The sequence below is a fragment of the Salvelinus sp. IW2-2015 genome, linkage group LG32 (genome assembly GCF_002910315.2).
Source record: "Salvelinus sp. IW2-2015 linkage group LG32, ASM291031v2, whole genome shotgun sequence".
Classification (NCBI taxonomy): Eukaryota; Metazoa; Chordata; class Actinopteri; order Salmoniformes; family Salmonidae; genus Salvelinus; species Salvelinus sp. IW2-2015.
Window position 1 is genome coordinate 37,478,565 of NC_036871.1, and position 6,549 is coordinate 37,485,113.

A 6,549-nucleotide genomic window follows, 5' to 3' on the forward strand; every position below is an offset into this window, starting at 1 on the left:
CGCGGAATTCTGCAAATGTATCGACTTACTATGTAACAGCTCACGACCTTGCCCCGAAACAAAACACAATCCATCATGCCTATGTATACCATAACACACAAAGAAAGAGAGGTTATGTCAAAACACAAGGGATAGTAGAGCTGGGGGAATTATTCAGAAAACATCAACTGCGTTCATATTGTCACGACTACCTAAGGTGCCGATACGAATATTTATTGTGATGTCAAATTGTGAATCTAGGATGTATTGTTGATTGTCATGAATCTACTATGTCATTGTAGATTGTCATGAATCTATATGTATTGTGATTCTCATGAATCTAGATGTATTGTGATTCTCATGAATCTAGTGTATTCGTATTTCTCATGAATCATATATAGATATGCGTGCATCTTGATCTTCTCATGGAATCTAGAATATATCTGTATTGCTAGTAGGAGATTCTCATGAATCTAGATTCTGTATTGTTGATTCTCATGAAGCAATTATTGTGATTCTTGAAATCTAAGATGTATTGGATTCTGCAGTGAATCTAAATGTATTGTGATTGATACTGTGATTTTATATTTATCCATGTTTCTAAACATACAGTTCACCATAAATCTGCTGCAGAGGGACAAGGGAGAACATGCGTTTTGATCAGTCAGGGGGGAAAAAATGTGCTGAAAACTAATTTCCTATTTAAAAAGAAGATGGACAACAAGCTATGAAGGAAAAATACTGGTTTTGGTGCAGGTACAGCCAACTAGTGCAAAAATAACATTGCGATAGTCAAAATGATACGTTATATAGTCAAAAACAATATCCCTCATCAACTCATCCCTGACCACTGTCTGCGCCCACTTCAAAAWGGCCCGAGTCGCTCCCCTCCTCAAGAAACCAACACTCGACACACCTGACGTCAAAAACTATAGACCTGTATCCCTTCTTTCTTTCCAAAACACTTGAGCGTGCTGTCTCTGATCAACCTTCTCRTTATCTCTCACAGAACCATCTTCTTGACCGTAACYAGTCAGGCTTCAAGACAGGTCACTCAACTGAGACTGCTCTTCTCTGTGACTGAGGCTCTCCGCACTGCCAAAGCTGACTCTCTCTGTGTTCTCATCCTGCTAGATCTATCTGCTACCGTCGACACTGAACCACCAGATCCTCCTCCCCACCCTCTCTGAGCTGGGCATCTCAGGCTCTCCACCCTCTCTGAGCTGGGCATCTCAGGCTCTGCACACTCTTGGATTGCATCCTACCTGGCAGGCCGCTCCTACCAGGTCACAAGGAAAGGATATGTGTCTGCACCACAGAATCTCACGACTCAGGTCTCGGTTCTAGGCCCTCTCTTCTTCTCTCTATACACCAAGTCACTAGGCTCCGTCAGGACCTCCCATCGTCTCTCCTATCATTGCTATGCGGATGACACAACTACTTTTCTCCTTCCCCCCTTCTGACACCCAGATGGAGACACACATCTCTGCGTGCCTGGCAGATATCTCAACTTGGATGACGGCCCAACACCTCAAGCTCAACCACGACAAGACGGAGCTGCTCTTCCTCCCGGGGAAGACCTGCCCGCTCAAAGGCCTCTCCATCACGGTTRACAACTCCACAGTGTCGCCCTCCCAGAGTGCAAAGAACCTTGGCGTGACCCTGTACAACACCCTGTCGTGCACTGCAAACAAATAACTCACTCCTTCAGGTTCATGCTCTACAACATCTGTAGAGTATGACCCTACCTCACACAGGAAGCAGCGCATGTCCTAATCCAGGCCCTTGCCATGTCCCATCTGGAAGCTAGGAGTCCCCGCCCATCTTGTGAAAACATCTGAAACCCTACCTCTTCAAAGAGTATCTTAAATAATCCTCCTCCTCACCTCGACCCCCCCCCCAAAAAAAACTGAACCAGCACTTGCACTTGACCCCACCCCCCCAAACCCCTTTCTAGCTTTGACTCTACTGATATCTACTTTATAGAGGAAAAATGTATTTTCTATGACTGTGATTGGGTTGTCCCCACCTAGCTGTCTGAAGATGATGTTCTGACTATGACTGTGATATGTTGGTTGTCTCACCTAGCTTCTGAAGATGAATGTACTGATCATGGACTGTGATATGTGGTTGTCCCACCTAGCTGATCTGAAGATGAATGTACTGACTATGACTGTGATATGTGGTTGTCTCCAACCTAGCTGTCCTGAATAGCAGGAATGTACTCGACTATGACTCGTAGATATGGTGGTTGTCCCACCTAGCTGTCTGAAGTGACTGTTGATATGTGGTTTGTCCCACTAGCTATCTGAATAGTAACAAACTTGTGATATTGCTGGTTGTCCCAACAGCTGTCTGAAGTGGACTGTGATGATGTGGTTGTCCCCCTAGCTTCTGAAGTGACTGGTGAATATGTGGTTGTCCCACCTAGCTATCTCTAGAAGTTGCTGTGATATGTGTGGGTTTGTCCCACCTACGCTATCTGAAGATGAATGTACTGACTATGAACTGTGATACTGTGGTTGCCACCTATGCTGTCTGAAGAGACTGCTGGATATTGTGGTTGTTCCACCTAGCTTATCTGTAGTATTGAAATGTACTGACTTATGACATGTGATACCTGCTGGTAGTCCACCTAGTGCTTTCTGAAGATGAATGTACTGACTATGACTGTGATTATGTGGTTGTCCCACCTAGCTATCTGAAGATGAATGTACTGACTATGACTGTGATATGTGGTTGTCCCACCTAGCTGTCTGAAGATGAATGTACTGACTATGACTGTGATATGTGGATGTCCCACCTAGCTGTCTGAAGAGGAATGTACTGACTATGACTGTGATATGTGGATGTCCCACCTAGCTGTCTGAAGATGAATGCACTAACTGTCGCTCTGGATAAAAGTGTCTGATAAATGATAAAATGTAAATCCCAATATGTAACTGTATCGATTTTTCCCCCATCACTAGAGAGAGAGAGAGAGAGAGAGAGAAAATGAAGGGCAGATGAAGGTCAAAGTTAAAGAGAGAGGAAAGAGGTCAATGACCCCTACACAGTAGAACATGACCGACATGGATTTTTTAAGAACGATACCGATTTTGGGGCGTCAAGGATGCCAGTGGCTGATATTTTAGGCCGATATTCAATATTATTAAATTGGATGACAACATTTCCCAGAGACAGCCATGTATACATTATAATGCAAACATTTTAAAACCAAACAATAGATTTAACTTTGTTTTTACCAATCTAACAAAATAACAGAATGTTAATAATTATATTTGAATGGTAAATCTCTTGATAAACTGGGTAAATTAAGATGGCACAGGCCTACTCACAATACAGGCGAATGCATATTCAACAGAAGTGTGTGCACACATTGAGTTATTTAGCTTGTTTTGGCTGACCAGTGGAGTCTACGATGCTCCAGGTTCCATTTGGGACTTATGTTAGCCTACTGATCAACATTTACAAGCATCCCTCAAGCAAGTCACACCTGTATGGAAAGACATCATATAGGCACTGCTGTTAGTTTGACAATATAAAATAACATCTATTCAATGCAAATGGGTCCAACATAACGTCATGATTTGTGATCACGGATGCTTATGAAACTAGTATTTTTTGTCATTTTCCATGACATGGAAAATGTATTTCTGTCAGCTGTCAGGACGCATCTCTAAACAACTCAGCCGCCAGGACTAAATGTAAAAATAAACTAAATTGGCTAGTTCAGCTTTCCGTCAAGAAATGGACTTGATCGTACTGCTACGATGTGATAGAGTGAAGCTGTAACTCCGCTCCCTTTCACATCTCTCTCCATCGCTCATACAGTGCCTTGCAAAAGTATTCATCCCCTTTCGTGATTCCTATTTTGTTGCATTACAACCTGTAATTTAAATAGATTTTTATTTGGATTTCATGTAATGGACATACACAAAATAGTCCAAATTGGTGAAGTGAAATGAAAAAAATAACTTGTTTTAAAAAATTCTAAAATATAAAAACTGAAAAGTGGTGCGTGCATATGTATTCACCCCCTTTACTATGAAGCCCCTAAATAAGATCTAGTGAAGTCAATTACCTTCAGAAGTCAGATAATTAGTTAAATAAAGTCCACCTGTGTGCAATCTGAGTGTCACATGATTTCAGTATATATACACCTGTTCTGAAAGGCCCCAGATGTCGGCAACACCACTAAGCAAGGGGCTCCACCAAGTTAGCGGCACCATGAAGACCAAGGAGCTCTCCAAACAGGTCAGGGACAAAGTTGTGGAGTAGTACAGATCAGGGTTTAGTTCTAAAAAAAAAAAAATAATAATTTGAACATCGCACGGAGCACCATTAAATACATTATTTTAAAAAATGGAAAGAATATGGCACCACAACAAACCTGCCAAGAGAGGGCTGCCCACCAAAACTCATGGACCAGGCAAGGAGGGCATTAATCAGAGAAGCAAAAAAGAGACCAAAGATAACCCTGAAGGAGCTGCAAAGCTCTACAGCAGAGATTGGAGTATCTGTCCATAGGACCACTTTAAGCCTTACACTCCACAGAGCTGGGCTTTACGGAAGAGTGGCCAGAAAAAAAACATTGCTTGAAGACAAAAATAAGCAAACCTGTTTGGTGTTCACCAAAAGGCATGTGGGAGACTCCCCAAACATATGGAAGAAGGTACTCTGGTCAGATGACACTAAAATTGAGCTTTTTGGCAATCGAGGAAAAAGCTTTGACTGGCGGAAACCTAACACATCTCATCACCCCAAGAATACCATCCCCACAGTGAAGCATGGTGGTGGCAGCATCATGCTGTGGGGATGTTTTTCATCGGCAGGAACTGGGAAACTGGTCAGAATTGAAGGAATGATGGCTCTAAACACAGGGAAACCTGTTTCAGTCATCCAGAGATTTGAGACTGGGATGGAGGTTCACCTTCCAGCAGGACAATGGCCCTAAGAATACTGCTAAAGCAACACTTGAGTGGTTTAAGAGGAAACATTTACACATCTTGGAATGGCCTAGTCAAAGCCCAGACCTCAATCCAATTGAGAATCTGTGGTATGACTTAAAGATTGCTGTCCACCAGCGGAACCCAKCCAACTTGAAAGATCTGGAGCAGTTTTGCCTTGAAGAATGGGCAACAATCCCAGTGGCTAGATGTGCCAAGCTTATGGAGACATACCCCAAGAGACATGCAGCTGTAATTGCTGCAAAAGGTGGCTCTACAAGGTATTGATTTTGGGGGGGTGAATAGTTATGCACGCTCAAGTTTTCAGTTTTTTGTCTTACTTCTTGTTTGTTTCACAATAAAACATATTTTGCATCTTCAAAGTGGTAGGCATATTGTGTAAATCAAATGATACAAACTCCCAAAAAATACATTTTCATTCCAGGTTGTAAGGCAACAAAATAGGAAAAATGCCAAGGGGGTGAATACTTTCGCAAGCCGCTGTATCACTTTCTGCTGTTTACTGCTACTATAAGAACTAGCTCAATGGCGATGACATTTGCTACGGAGACATAAATGTSCATAATTTCTAACAAGGAGAGTGAGGGTAGGAAAAAAAATGAAACGACGATGCAGGTTCTGTCTGAATGACTCACATTTGCCCATAGTTTGAGAAGTGAGAATGCACACGCGCTGATCTACATACAGCTTTCTTGGTTCATAAACATGCAGGAAGATTCTTAGGTAGCTAAACCTATTTCCAACCTTAATTTAGGAATTTTAAAACACTTAATTCTTTCCCTATTACGACAATCATCTAATCCAACTATCAACTGTCAATGTACGTATAAGATTGTGGCTGGTCAGATCAGCACACCAGTAAATAACCTTACCCTGCAAGTCAGATGGCTAGTTGCTGAAAATGGTGCATGTTCAATATGATAACCAGCTAAGGTTAGCTAGTTACGTTGGCTATTAGCTCCTATCTGATATCTTAGCACCATGTTTATCTAGCTAGCTAGCTAGCATAGTAGCTAGTATAGCTAACTAGCTAATACCAGAGGTGAAAGGGTTAGTTATCATAATCTTCGATAACAGGTCACACAGCTATTTGCTTAGCTAGCTAGCTTGATTATTGCATGCATGTCCGGGCACGTCAACACGAGCCTGATTATTAGTGAGTTAACAAAAACTAATATTTGCAACAGAAGTTTGATTTTAGTGACTGTGTCAATTAATACATTTCTCAATACTGTATATTTCTGTTGGAGAATGAGCTAGCTGGCTGCTTACTTTCCCAGCTAGACATTCAGCAGCACTACGCAGTGCTCGTGGCTCAGACGGTGAGTGGTGGCTGGCATAGCAACAATTGCTATGTAGAGGGACTATCAACAAAGCCAACAGAGAATGGCCGATAGCTGATAGACTAGAAAAGGCCAATGTCGGCCCGATATATCGGCTCGGCTGATTATCGATCGTTTTCTACTACACAGGTATGGTCATACGGCCCTGGGCCCTGTGTGTGTTAGTGGAGACAACGAGCAGTACAGCCTAAGGGAAAACACAGATCAGCTACCACCTGTCTATATCTGTGTGTGTGTGTGTGTGTGTGTGTGTGTGT

General features: G+C 42.3%; 1 long non-coding RNA gene across 1 annotated transcript in view; it reads right to left on the minus strand.

The window, feature by feature from the left end:
• Positions 1-6,549, minus strand: part of LOC139023428 (uncharacterized) — a 78,672-nt gene that overhangs the window by 29,045 nt on the left and 43,078 nt on the right. The window lies entirely within an intron of this gene.